Genomic DNA, 15,293 nt, shown 5'->3' with positions numbered 1-15,293 from the left:
GCTTTTGAAAAAATATGTAAAATAAAAATAGAAACACTCTTTGTCAAATACTTAAATTGCAGCCACAGTAGTGGGACAGCCACTACTTATAGAACACATGTCTATTTAAACCCTTTTTTTAGGCCAAAGACTGACACCTATGCAATTGACCTAGGAAAAGAAAAGATAAAGGAAGAAAGAGAAAGAACACTTCATGTTAGACAATTCAGTCACCTCAATTGCTTTTGACATAATTAGGGACTCCAAATTGCTCCTGCTGAGGCAATGGGAGCCCCACTCAAGCTGAAAGCTGAGGAGGTGAGGAGGCAGTTGTCTCCAGGTCCTCAGGGACAGCTTTTTGTCCTTCCCCAAATCAAGCATACAACTACAAAGTCCTGCTGCTCCACTTCCAAGTCAAACTTGATAATTCTTAGGTAACTCTAAAGAAATCTTGAGTAACAGGGTATTCTATGATGAGGCTCCTCCCTTCAGTGCCAGTAACTAAAAGCCAAGATGTTGCAATTAATTCTTTTATTATTTTCCTATCAGCCAACAGTCCTCACCTAGGGCTTTCTTCCCTTTTTACTCAAAGACTGTCCTTCTCCAGAGAAAGCGACGAATCTGCCTCCAGCTTCATCCTCTTCAACCTTTTTGACAAGGGGACATGCATTTCTGATGAAAGGTATCTCACCAAGTTTAAATATATAATTGGGAATTCCTCTTTTAATGTCTCCACACTTGATTGGGGAGGACCTGGGCTCCACCCCTTTCTTCTTTCCATCCAGTCTATTGCCAGAGCCGGAGGAGGCGCGGAAGCCCAGCTCTCCAGCGTAGCCACTGTGGTCGGCTTCACCTTCTGTAGACTCCTTGTGCTGGACTTGTCTTTCGGGTTCTTTGTAGCCCAGGGGAGCATCAAAGTCCACGTTCGTGTCACACTCAGTGATGGACACTGCCTTGTTGGGTTTGGTTTCCATCACACGCAGTTCGAGTTCGTAGATCTTTTCATGTGATGGCAGTCACATTCCCGGTGGTCAGAAAGGCAAAGTTCCTAAGTGCGTTTTCTAATACAGCTTTGGGGTTGGTGATGTCCAGGAAGTCAGGGCTCTGAGGCTGGAATTTGGAGTAGGTGGCCACTTGAATGTTGACAATCTCCACCTGGACCGGGCTTCCTTCTTCCAAGAGCAAGTTCTGCATCATCCCGTGTGGGAGGTAGCAGATGCCCTCATCAGCCACAAACTCCAGCACGCCACAGTGCGTCATGTGGTCCAAATTCTTATTGGTCAGTTTGAACATCATGGGATAGGTAATGTTAAGTTAGCTGAGTTGGTCCAGGGCTGTGGGCGGCATAATTATCTTCTCTCCTTTCTCCACATCTGACCTGTCATTAGGCCCTGCTAGCATGGACACAGAGAAGCAGCGGTACTGTGTGGAGAAGTGGTTTTGGAAGATCCTGGGAATTGGGTGGTTGAACATGTTGAAAGAGAACATGATGGACACCACCTCGCAAACACCGCTTCTCTCAGGGAATGCAACGAAGTTACCCTGCCGACCGCTGTCCTCGCTGCCGCCGCCGCCACCCCAGTGTGTTGTTTTTAACCTTGACTTCTAAAAGATCAGAATGCAGATCTCCTTAAGCATAAAATTCATCAAAAAATGTACTCTCTCTCTATATATATTTTGAGACAGAATCTTGCTATGCCACCCAGGCTGGAATGCAGTGGTGTGAACATGGCTTACTGCAGCCTCGAACTCCTGGGCTCAAGTGATTCTCCTACCTCAGCCTTCCAAGTAGCTGGAACTACAGGCACGTGCCACCACACCCAGCTAATTAAATTTTTTTTTGGTAGACACAGGGTCTTGATATGTGCCCAGGCTGGTATGAAACTCCTGGGCTCAAGTGAGCCTCCTGCCCTGGTCTCCCAAAGTGTTGGGACTACAGGTGTGAGCCACCACACTTGGCCAGAGTGCCCATTCTTAGCAAACTCCAAAATGTTTGTACTGGAGTCCCAGGCAATGCCTTGCCATTTCTGGCACCTGCCACTCCCACACTGCAGCCTGGGAATTGCTGTGGTTGGTGAGGGGGTGCAGTCCCTTGGGTGTGCCCAGCCCCTACATGGGAAGCACACTGGCGGGTGCAGGCTCTCAGGCTCTAACCAGAGTCTAGAATTTGGCCTGTGAGCCTTTTGACCAGAGGCTTGTCAACAGACAAGCAATTCCTTTCAACATTGGAATCTTTTCTGGAGAGGAAAAGAAAGCTCATTGTCAACATGCCTGGTGTGCTCAGAGTCTCTCCCTGGCCCACACAAAGGCCATGAATCCCCTGGATAAACAGATTATCAATGTAAATCCCTTTTCTCTCACCAATTCACAAACATTTATTGAAGACCTGCTATCTGCTGGGCATTAGGAAGACACACTTCTGGAGTGTTATTAGTGCCCTTGAGGAACTCAAGGTCTAGTGTGGGAACAAACGTGTAACCCAGCAAGTTTGTGCAGACCGATAAAGACACAGCATAAACAGCGATGGGGAAAAGCAGCCCTCGGGTAGAAGTTCAGAGAATCTGCTTGGCCGAAGTGGGGTGGAGGCGCCGCCCAGGTAGAGGGCACAGAGCCCTGCACTTGGCCGTGGAGGTGGAAAGGACAGTGCTTTTTCTGGAAATGCAGTTTATGGTTAAGGAAAATGTTGCAGAATGTGTGTCCAGAACCCCCAGAGCCCTGGATCTCTCAATGAGAGGCTCTCCCCAGGAGAGGCTGGCTGGGGTAAAACTGACAGGATGAGTGATTCACGTTGCCCATTTCACTCTCATTCTAAGACATTCATACTTAGCGTGGATTGCTAGGTGAAGCCATTTTTACTATTAACTATACATTAAAAAAAATTTTAGTGCCTATGCATGTAATTGAATTAGTGAAAATTAAGTGAAAGAATGATGCAACCCCAATGGAGAGATCTTTTTCAAATACCCAAAGAACACCTTCAATGTGCACATCCAGTGCTATTCAAAAACTCAGTATTGAGCTGACTGCCATTAGGCTCTCAAAGGTTATATAAGAGAGACACCCTTGGGCATTGGAAGCACCGTAATGTGACAGTTAATAGCAGGAACTTGGATGTGGCAGACACCTGGACTTGAATCCAGGTGTTCTCCCTTAATAGTTTTTGATGCTGGGCAAGTTAATCTGTCTCCGTTTTTCACTCTTGCTCTTGTTCTTTCTGGGTTTTTTGATGCTTCTTCAGGTCCCAGAGTCTTTTCCTCCTCTCTCTTCACCTACTTACCTCCCACAGAGATAGCATTTCAAATGTCCCTTCAAATAGCATTTCAGATAGCATTTCATTAATTTTTTATTTTATTATTATTATTATTTTTCTTTTTTTATTATTATTATACTTTAAGTTTTAGGGTACGTGTGCACAACGTGCAGGTTTGTTACATATGTATACATGTGCCATGTTGGTGTGCTGCACCCATTAACTCATCATTTAGCATTAGGTGTATCTCCTAATACTATCCCTCCCCCCTCCCCCCACCCCACAACAGTCCCCCACCCCACAACAGTGTGTGATGTTCCCCTTCCTGTGTCCATGTGTTCTCATTGTTCAATTCCCACCTATGAGTGAGAACATGCGGTGTTTGGTTTTTTATCCTTGCGATAGTTTGCTGAGTATGATGGTTTCCAGCTTCATCCATGTTGCTACAAAGGACATGAACTCATCCTTTTTTATGGCTGCATAGTATTTCATGGTGTATACGTGCCACATTTTCTTAATCCAGTCTATCATTGTTGGACATTTGGGTTGGTTCCAAGTCTTTGCTGTTGTGAATAGTGCCATAATAAACATATGTGTGCATGTGTCTTTATAGCAGCATGATTTATAATCCTTTGGGTATATACCCAGTAATGGGATGGCTGTGAATCCAGGCTGGTTTTTTTAAAAGATCAACAAAATTGATAGACCGCTAGCAAGACTAATAAAGAAGAAAAGAGAGAAGAATCAAATAGATGCAATAAAAAATGACAAAGGGGATATCCCCACCAATCCCACAGAAATAAAAACTACCATCAGAGAACACTATAAACACCTCTACGCAAATAAACTAGAAAATCTAGAAGAAATGGATAAATTCCTCAACACATACACCCTCCCAAGACTAAACCAGGAAGAAGTTGAATCTCTGAATAGACAAATAACAGGCTCTGAAATTGAGGCAATAATTAATAGCTTACCAACCAAAAAAAGTCCAGGACCAGATGGATTCACAGCCGAATTCTACCAGAGGTACAAGGAGGAACTGGTACCATTCCTTCTGAAACTATTCCAATCAACATAAAAAGAGGAAATCCTCCCTAACTCATTTTATGAGGCCAGCATCATCCTGATACCAAAGCCAGGCAGAGACACAACCAAAAAAGAGAATTTTAGACCAATATCCTTGATGAACATTGATGCAAAAATCCTCAATAAAATACTGGCAAACTGAATCCAGCAGCACATCAAAAAGCTTAGCCACCATGATCAAGTGGGCTTCATCCCTGGGATGCAAGGCTGGTTCAACATATGCAAATCAATAAATGTAATCCAGCATATAAACAGAACCAAAGACAGAAACCACATGATTATCTCAATAGATGCAGAAAAGGCCTTTGACAAAATTCAACAACCTTCATATTATTATTATTTTTTTGAGACGGAGTCTCGCTCTGTTGCCCAGGCTGGAGTACAGTGGTGTGATCTCGGCTCACTGCAAGCTCTGCCTACTGGATTCATGCCATTCTCCTGCCTCAGCCTCCCAAGTAGCTGGGACTACAGGCGCCTGCCAACACGCTCGGCTAATTTTTTGTATTTTTAGTAGAGATGGGGGTCTCACCATGTTAGCCAGGATGGTCTTGATCTCCTGACCTTGTGATCCACCCACCTCGGCCTCCCAAAGTTCTGGGATTGCAGGCGTGAGCCACCGTGCCCGGCTCTCAGATAGCATTTCAAATGCCCCTTCAAAATGATAATGAAAATGATATTATAACACATTGTGCCTTTTCTTCACAGCAGCTCTATTGTAGTTCTGTGTGTATCTGTGATTAATTTATGCATGCCTCCAGCCCTACCCTTTTTTGTTTGGGTTTGGATCATAATCCCAAAAGACACAATCCTGAAAGCCAAAATCCCGAATGTTGAAATTCTGAAAGACCAAACTCCCAAAAGTCTAAAATCCCTAATGTCTAAAATCCTGAAAATCACAGTCACATGTTGGGTGGAACTACATTGTTACTGTCTTTATGCAGAAGAAAATGAATTTCAGTAGAATTTCCAAACCATAATCACAGATTTGGAATTAGGTGCACTCAAAGCTACTAAAAGTGAATTTCTAGTTGTTAAAAATAAAGTTTGTCTTTCCCACTCAGTTCAATGCATTTGGTGGAAAATTCAAGTGAATAGATTGGTTATATGATATGGCAAGGACAAAAACTTTAGTTTAAAAATTTGTCATCTTTGAGTATTGGCATTTCTTCCACCTGATGACATTGCAGGAACTTTTAATAAATTAAAGCCACATTTGGCTGAAGAAGTCAGAGAAGTTACTGACTGGTTAGGAAATAATTATATGCACAGTAAGATAAGAAGACACTTAGGCAACGGTGTTGCTGTTGGATCACAGTATTGTTTCCAACACATTTGTCTGTATATGAGTGCATGTAACATGGATTTCTGCATGCCCAAAACAACTGAGAGGCAGAGCACAGAAGATGGGAAAATTTAATAGGAATGCTGATGTCAATGTATATAAAATTATAGAAGAATTCCAGAAAGGGCAGAGCCACGTAGAAAATGAATGTGAATGTATTCACTGAAGAGAGCCATGTCCTAAAAGAAAAACAAACAAAAAACCCCCCCCCAAAAAAACCCACCAGACCTAAATGCAAGACTTCAAAATATAGCCAAGGACTGTGAAAGTCGACCAGCTTTTGTGGACTATCTCTGTGCAATTGCCCATAATTTATCCCCGTAATACACTTTTTATAGGTGTTAATTTCTAGCTTTTATCTTTTTTTCAAGTTTTTTTCCACTATTTTAAATTGTCAGCATTATTTTTTACAATTCGCTATGCTATGTATTTAATCTTTGCATCATTCCAATACTGGAGCTATAAATTGTCTAAAGACTTTGAGAGAATTCTCATTCATTTTACGCATTTTTGTTTTTTGCAAATTGAACTCCACAGAGATGCATTATCACAGTGTTGGCTTTGTTTGTAAGCATTGTGCATGTACAGAAAAACATTGAAACTGCTTCAGTAAATGAAGAGATGTCCTTTTTGTCCATCTGCATTTGTGAAAGATAAAATTTCTTGAGCTTTTGGCTCTTTGGGTGAATGGTGTGGTGGTGACTCATCGCAGGTTTTGACTGATCTCATCCAAAGACTTAGGTTGTCTGCTATAGTACTTCAGCTGACTGTAGTTATAAAGCTGAGTGCACACAATTATCATAGTGGTATGCATGTGTGTATTTCACTTATCTATTTCTTTATGAATGTGGTTTATCTGCTTATAACTGTTATACCCACGTGACTATCATTAGTATACGTGAGTGTTTATGCTTGCAAACATATTATGTTATTATTGCCTATTTTATTGTGTAGAGTAGCCTATGAAGTATTCTGTCATGTTTTTATGTTTCTCAAAGTCACTTTAAAAAACGTTAAGTAAATATCTTTAAAATAATTTTTAAAATTTTTTTCCATAATAATATTTTCAGGACTTCAACATTTGGAATTATGGTGTTCACAATTGTGTCTTTTGAGATCATGATTGGCTCCAGTTTTGTTCACCACTGTGGCCCAGTTTAGCATAGTATTTGTCACATAGAAGGTATGTGATTGGCTAGGTGTGGTGGCTCATGCCTGTAATCCCAGCACTTTGGGAGGCCAAGGCAGGCAGATCACCTGAGGTCAGGAGTTCGAGAACAGCCTGGCCAACATGGTGAAACCCCGTCTCTACTAAAAGTACAAAAATTAGCCAGGTGTGGTGGCGGACACCTGTAATCCCAGCTACTCAGGAGGCTGAGGCAGGAGAATTGCTTGAGCCTGGGAGGCGGAGGTTGCAGTGAGCCAAGATTGCACCACTGCACTCCAGCCTGGGTGACAAGAGTGAGACTCCGTCTCAAAAAAAAAAAAAAAAAAAAGAAGGTATGCCCTCAATGTTTTTGAGTGAATAGGTAAATAGATACTTCCTATGTAAGCTTGATTGAGGGCTGCATTGTATAATGCATCTAAGCTATTTGGCACAGTGCCTGCTATATAGTCAGCATTCAATAAATGTTGAGTTGAATAATTGTTCTTATTCCTTTAGGTTTGCTGTTCTCTACTCCTATAGTGGACTGAGTAATCAACAATTTGTGTGTCATTAGCTAAGTTCCAATAATTCTATTAGCTAAGTTTTAATGGTGAAAATGCTTTAGGTTCAATATTATGCCCTTGGCTCTGAGTGTTGATTTAAGAAATGGAGACCTTCTAGGTCATCTGTGGAGCCACTGAAGAGGATTTTATGCACAGTGTGGCAATTTGGAGCAGGGGTTTGGAAGTAGATTGCCTGGGCCCAGGTTATTGCTGCTTCATTTTAGCTGTAACCACGGGTGACTTATTTCTCTGTGCCTTTGTTTTCTAACCTGTAAAGCAGGGATAATAATCTACCTTTCAGTGCTGTTATGAGGATTAAATTACTAATACATACGAAGAGTTTAGGAGAGTATTTGGCACATAGTATATATTCAATATATGTTAACTATTATTTTATAAGGACTTATAGGACAAATTATTCCTGGAATTTGGTACAAAAACTAAAATAGTAACTCTTGAAGAGCTGGTATATATATTTTTTACTTTATGGTAGATTTACTATAGGCCACTACATTTCTTCTTTTGACTTATTATCAGAAATTTTAGAGCTAAATTTAGTGCTGAAGTGCAGCAAATATCTCATCTCTGACTCTGTATCATCCTTCTGTCTATATTCTTTGTTATTTCTTATCTTTATCCCGTGTACCCAGTTATCTTTTTTAAAACTTGAAATCGACCTCAAATCCTTTTAGGAAGCAGGCAGGGACACATATAATAAATGTACTAATTCCAAATAATAGAGTTAGAAAGAAAACACTTTTTAGGTGATATTTACTTCAGGTAAACTTTATGCGATCCAAAATTTTCCCTATGATCCTGTACAGACTGTTTCACTCCTTTTTGAATAACTAAAAGCAAATTGAGTATTCTGGTGGGAACCATTTATTATGGAAATTCTAATATAAATTATGTACCAAATGCTAACTTGAAATTGCAAAATTTTGCTGGAAGTATTTGAAAAGTTCAAATTATTTTCCACTATTCATATCCTAGCATCATAAAATTTTAGACTAGGATATAATTTGTTTACTTTTCATGTTTCACTTGGTGTGAGCAATAAGAGTTCTGACCAACTTAATTTTATGTTAATTGAGTTTCAATTTCTTTTTTTTTGAGACGGAGTCTCACTCTGTCGCCCAGGCTGGAATGCAGTGGCGTCATCTCAGCTCACTGCATGCTCCACCTCCCAGGTTCACGCCATTCTTCTGCCTCAGCCTCCCGAGTAGCTGGGACTACAGGCGCCTGCCACCATGCCCGGCTAATTTTTTGTATTTTTAGTAGAGATGGGGTTTCATCGTGTTAGCCAGGATGGTCTCGATCTCCTGAACTCGTGATCAGCCTGCCTCGGCCTCCCAAAGTGATGGGGTTACAGGCGTGAGCCACCACACCCGGCCACAATTTCTTTTTAGAAATGAGACAACATTGTATTTTTATAGCATTGTGGTGTTGGACAATCTCAGCAGTTCGGTATTTCATTTGACCCTCTACTCAGGGCAACACCTGAACTACTTGAAATAGAAGAATATTGAGTTCATGTTTCAATCTTTTGAAAAAGGTCTTTTCAAGACCTTCATTAATAACTTGCCTCAAGACTTAGCATTTCTCTTTTTTCTGTTTAATTTACATCTGCAAATTGAAGATAAAATTCATACCTCTACTGGGCAGGGAACGGAGAAGTAATTGACCATTTGTTGCATAACAGCCCATTGGGGAAAACCAGTAAAGACCAACTCATTCATTCATTCAGTCTTCCATCAATATATATTTATAGATTGCCATCTATGTGCTATGCACATGCTAGATTGTACAGATGCTCTGATGAGTCCTTATGCTTAAAGAGTTTTATAGACTAGCAGGTGGAGACAACAAGCAATGAAGTAAAAAAGAATTTTGAAAATGAACTCTTTCTGTCTGTGTTTTGATCAAGACACTGACATAATGGACATGAGAAATCAAAGTCAATATGAAATAAGTTCCCTGTGACACAGGATTTATAAGGTAATTAATGCACTAGGACTAGTGCATTTGAGGATTTGAGGAAGATTTTCTTGGAGGAAATGATGTTTAGAAGCCTCTAATTTTCTATCTGAAGGGGTAGGGTGGGAGGACAGCACCACATTCTTTCCCTCAGTCCTTTAATAGGTTCACTTGGAGAGCTTTCTGTGTGTTTTAGGAATGGGGGGAAGCTTGCACTGGGTTCTCACTCTTCCTTGGGAAATCCAGAAGGTGACAGAAAGGATGATACACTGCTTTGATGCTGCACAGGGATCAGCCTGCGTGCCTAGAGTTTATCAGAAGGCATGTGAGTGTTTTTCATGGAAGAAAGGGCCAAACTGTAACCATCCTAATTCCTGCTGTGGAGCAAAAGGAGAGGGCTGATGGTAGGACTTAGAGATCAATGCATCCCCTTCTCATCTTGAGAATTGCAGGTAAAGAGAGTCCCTAAGGATGAGAATTCCAAAAAATTAAAAACAGAACACCAACTCATGAAGGAAAGAGTTCAGCTCTAATAACTTGCTAGACCTAGATAGCTCAAAGCCACCTAACCACTATTTTTATTTGCTAAATGTGCCAACTGTTTGCTTCCTTCCCTTCTTGTCCATAGCTGAATGAGCTGCTGTCCAGTGTGAAAGAGTAGGGAGAGAGCAGAAGCTGGTCACACCCCTCTCTGGCAGCAGGCAGCTGCCAAATGTAGGCCTAAGCAAGAGAGAGAGGAAGAACTCTTAACTTTGAAGAAATATTGAGGAGTTGCTTAATATTTTGGGGAGAACACATTCCAGTTAGTGAATCAAATTTTGTGAATTAATGTGATCATCGGACTGTCTTTTTCATGTAAGCAGAAAATTGTGGGGATCCACCAACTTTCCTTACAGAGACGGAGGAGATTATCATCACTGAATAAAAGTTTACAGGGACACAAATAGACAAATATAAATTTGTGTTTTGGTCCCAACCACACCCACATCCACATATTTGTGGGAGGAACACAAGGTTTTAACAGGGGGCATGTTGCAGAGGCACTTTTCCTAGATTTGGGGGTTTCTCAGAGGAAGTAACATTATTCCAAGAGCAGAAGAGATGAGAGGATTTCTGTGCAAGGCTGGCAAGTTAAACACTTTCACTCCCTCCCAAAGTCTCCACAAAACAACTATATGGTGATTTTTTAAAAAGTCTTAATCCCTAAAGGATAAGAACAACAAAAAAGGAGGCCATAGCTGCAAAGTTTTGTAACCTAGAAAGTAGGTGGTGAGTAGTGAAGAACCAGAGAGAATGGAAGTCTAAGCTAAAGTAGAGAAAGGTGAAATCCAACACACTTTACTCCTCAGGATTGACAGCTCAGAAATAAGTAGCACGTGGCACTTCCAAACGTGGGGTACTTAGAAGGACTAACATGAGGAGGATTGACAGAATACTCTTGAAGTACTCAGATTCCCAGATCACCTTGCCAGCTTCATAAAGCCAGGCAATAGATCTTCCCAACCCTGGCAGGAGAAGGTGGATTTATTTTTTCTAGAGACACTGGACTCAGTTGAAGATGGAGATACCATAAAAAAATTAGGAGATAAAATGCACGTATACAAAACTGGATGTTGAGAGCATCTCCTAGCCACCTTCCCACATTCAGCGTCCAGAGTCCAGCAGCCAGGTCTTCACCTTGCACACAGGGGGCAGAAGAGCTTTCTCTGAGGAGTCTGACCAGCCCACGAACAAACACCTGCAAATATTGACATCAAGGCTTTCCCACCTTGATGGCTGGGGAAACTGCCCAATCAATTGCCCTAAAGTTCACAGTTCATAAGTTCTACACACACTTATGCTTGGAGGATTTGGCCCCCCTGCCCACTTAAACGTGAGCAGACAGCCAAGGATAATCAGATGTCTGAGTAAAGCATCTAACAGAGTGCAGGAAGCCCAATATCTGAATAACAGGAGCTGAAGAAGAGAGGTAGATAAAATGCAAAGTAGGATGTAAGGATCAATTCAAGTAAATATCTCAGAATTAAAGGATTTGAGTTCTATATTGACAAGCTCACCAAATGCCTAGCAAAATAAATGAATGAAAATAGACCCAGGACATATCATTATTAAATTTTAATGCACTAGAGAAAGAGAGAGAGAGAGAGATAAAGAGAGGATCCAGGATTAGAAAGATAAATGGCATCAGATTTCTCATCAACTAGAAGCCAGAGGCCTTCACAATTTCCATACTCAGCAAAACTACAAATCAATTTTCAGGATAAGCAAAGAAGGAGGAAAGTAGAGAACATGAGAAACACTTGAGAGGGGTAAAAGGAATCCCCAAGATGATGGTGACGGGAGATTCTAGGATGACAGACAGTTACCAGGTGAGAAGCTCCAACAGTCCAGGTTGGAGCAGAAAGGCTGTCAGAGAGGTTTCTTTAGGAAGGTGAAACTGATAGAATGCTTGCTATGTCCAAACACTTAAAGAGGAAATGTAGACAACTGATGAAGGATTTGCAGGGTGAACTGATAAATACATAAAAAATTAAGAAAACAAAAATTAATATTATTATTAACTTCGGGAAAAAGAAAAACTCATGCAAGAAAAGCAAAGAAACCAGGGTTAACTCCATGGCTCAGTGTGTATGTATATATTTGCGTGTTGGAAACAAGGGAGAGAAACACAATAAATCTTCTTCTTTAATAGTGTCAAGTCAATAGATAAATGTCTAAAACCCAGAGCTAACAAAATCAGCAAGTGGCAGCACAAATCTATTATTTAGAAACATAGAGGTAATTACCAAAATATATAGTTAGAATAGGTGAAAGTGATTGCCTTTAGGCGAGGAGGGAAAAATGAGTAGAAAGAGTAGGGCATTATCAGTAGGGCAAACTTTGTAGAGCTGTTAAAATATATTCTGTATAAAAGAACTACATTCTTTTCTTTTTTTAATTATACTTTAAGTTCTGGGGCACATGTGCAGAACGTGCAGGTTTGTTACATAGGTATACACGTGCCATGTTGGCTTGCTGCACCCATTAGCCCATCATCTACATTAGGTATTTCTCCTAATGCTATCCCTCCCTTAACCCCTCACCCCCCAACAGGCCCCAGTGTGTGACGTTCCCCTTCCTTTGTCCATGTATTCTCATTGTTCAACTCCTACTTATGAGTGAGAACAGGCGGTGTTTGGTTTTCTGAAGAACTACATTTTTAAAAGGTGAGAAAGTTGAGGTGATGGCATTGAGGTGATTGGGTTAAAGTCCTTGGGGTGGGGGGTGGGGAAGAGAGAGAGAGAGAAAGAGAGAATGGCTCATATGAAGAATCAAAAGAAGTTCAATATGAGTGTGATGAGCAAAGGAGTGGTAGGGATGATGAAAAAGGCAGAAATGAGATATGAAGCTAGAGGATTAGCAGGGGCTAGATCATGAATAGGCTTTAATTTTATCCTAAGGACAATGAAAATCCAAAGAGGAACACTTTCACATTGAAGAACATTTTGACATTTAAGGAAGAGGAAGCTCTAACAAAAGTAGCTTAAACAATAAAGGAGCTCATTTTACTATGTTTTATCATATAACAAGAAGTCTAGGCTGATGACTCACACCTGTAATCCCAGCACTTTGAAAGGCTGAGATGGGAGGATTGCTTGAGGCCAGGAGTTTGAGATCAGCCTGGGCAACATAGTGAGACCGCCCCCCACCTCTAGAAAAATGAAAAATAAAACTAATCAGGCATGGTGGTGCATGCCTGTGGTCCTAGCTACTGAGGAGGCTGAGGCGGCAAGATCACTTGAGCCCAGGAGTTTGAGGTTACAGTGAGTTATGATTGCATTGCTGCACTCCAGACTGGGTGACAGAGTGAGATCCTGTCTACTAAAAAATAAATTAATAGGCCGGGCACGGTGGCTCATGCCTGTAATCCCAGCACTTTGCGAGACTGAGGCGGGCAGGTCACCTGAGGTCAGGAGTTCAAGATTGGCCTGGTCAACATGGAGAAACCCCGTCTCTAGTAAGAATACAAAAATTAGCCAGGCATGGTGGCACACACCTGTAGTCCCAGCTACTCAGGGGGCTGAGGCAGGAGAATCACTTGAACCCGGGAGGCAGAGGTTGCAGTGAGCCAAGATTGCACCACTGCACTCCAGCGCGGGTGACAGAGTGAGTCTTGGTCTAAATAAATAAATAAATAAATAAATGTCTGGAGGTAGGATGGTTAATTTGGCAGCTCCGTGGCAACATAAAAGATTAGGATCATTTCTTTTTTCTACCCTGCTCTTCTCAGGTGCCAAGTATGTCCCTCAGAATAGCTGCAAAAGCCAGATATTGCTTTTATTACACAACAGCATCCAAAGGGTAGAAATATCCATATGTTTCTGTATCAGTTATTTATTACTACATTGAAACCTACCACATCAAACTTAATATCCAGAAACAACCACCATTTTACTTGCTTATGATTCTGGGACTCAGCAGAGTGGGTTGGGTTCAGCTGGACTGTTCTTCTGTTGCTCTTGCTTAGACTCTCATTCACCTGCAGTCCGTCAGTTGGTGGCTCAGCTGGGGCGGTGTGGTTCTAAGATAACCTTACTTATAGGTCTAGGGCCTCAGCTGCATGGTTGGGGCAACTGGCTTCCCTGCTTCATGTGGTCTCATCCCTCAGTTGACTAGGCTTGGCTTCTTCACATGGCAATCTCAAAGCAGTGTTCCAAGGTAATGAGAGCTAAAGCTACAAGGTTTCTTGAGGCCTAGACTCAAAATCACACAATACCCAGTTGGCTCCACTCTGTTGGTTAAAAGAAGTCTCCAGCTCAAATTCGAGGAATTAGGAATAGATTTTACCACATGATGGGAAAAACAGCAAAGTCGTATTTCAAAGGTACACACACATAAGAATGTTATACATTATTATGGCCATCTTTGCAAATAAACCTATCAGAGCCCCCTTTTAAGTAAGAAATATTGTCTCAAATCACAGTCAATGAGTTATTCTCAAGCCCTTTTCTAAATCAGTCACTGGGGAGGACAAAAAAGTTATTCTCATTGAGTAAGCCTAATAAGGATTGACTCCCTGGGACTGAGAACACATCTTTCTCTGAAGCAAAATGATTCTTGTTGCAAAGAAGTATGTGTGTGGGATCTGGGTAGAAAAATGAATAGTATCTCCCAGGTTTTACTAAAGGAAGGTTATTTCATTTTTAAGAGATAACCTTGATTGCAGTGTGAAGATGAATTGGCATGAAGCAAAATTGAAGGCAGGTAGATCATTTGCAGGGTTTCTGTTATGGTTTGGCTGTGTCCCCACCCAAATCTCATCTGGAATTGTAGTTCTCATAATCCCCACATGTGGTAGGAAGGACCTAGTGGGAAGCAATTGAATCATGGGGGCGGTTACCCCCATGCTGCTGTTCTCATGATAGTGAGTGACTCCTCACGAGTTCTGATGGTTTTGTAAGGGGCTTTTCCCTCATTCCTTGGCACTTTTCCTTCCTGCCATAATGTGAAGAAGGATGTGTTTGCTTCCTCTTCTGCCATGTTTTTAAGTTTCCTGAGGCCTCCCTGGCCTTGCGGAACTGTGAGTCAATTAAACCTCTTTCCTTTCTGAATTACCCAGTCTCAGGCAGTTCTTTATAGCAGCATGAGAATGGAATAACACAGTTTCTGAACCTCAGCACTATTCACATATTAGGCCAGATAATTCTTTATTGGGAGTGGGGGACTGCTCTATGTATTGTAGAACGTCTGGAAGCATTGCTGGCATCTAGATGCCAGAAACTCACTCTGAATTGAAACAACTAAAATTGTCTCCAGACATTTTGGGGTATTTCCTTGTGGGCAAGGTCACCCTTTCTTGATAACCACTGAGGCTGGAGGCTAATGCAGTTATCTATTGCAATGGTCTGAACCAAGGTAGAGGAAATAGGTGTGGAGGCAAAAAGAATTTAAGAGGTCTTCGATTTG

The 15,293-nt window shown here is 41.4% G+C and overlaps 1 pseudogene; it reads right to left on the bottom strand.

Annotated features, from left to right (window-relative positions):
- Window positions 1–473: 473 nt before the first annotated feature.
- LOC129489640 (ubiquitin recognition factor in ER-associated degradation protein 1-like) lies at window positions 474–1,554 on the bottom strand (annotated as a pseudogene).
- Between the last annotated feature and the right edge of the window lie 13,739 nt (window positions 1,555–15,293).

The sequence above is a fragment of the Symphalangus syndactylus genome, chromosome 1 (genome assembly GCF_028878055.3).
Source record: "Symphalangus syndactylus isolate Jambi chromosome 1, NHGRI_mSymSyn1-v2.1_pri, whole genome shotgun sequence".
Lineage (NCBI taxonomy): Eukaryota > Metazoa > Chordata > Mammalia > Primates > Hylobatidae > Symphalangus > Symphalangus syndactylus.
This window is presented reverse-complemented; position numbering and strand designations above follow the sequence as displayed.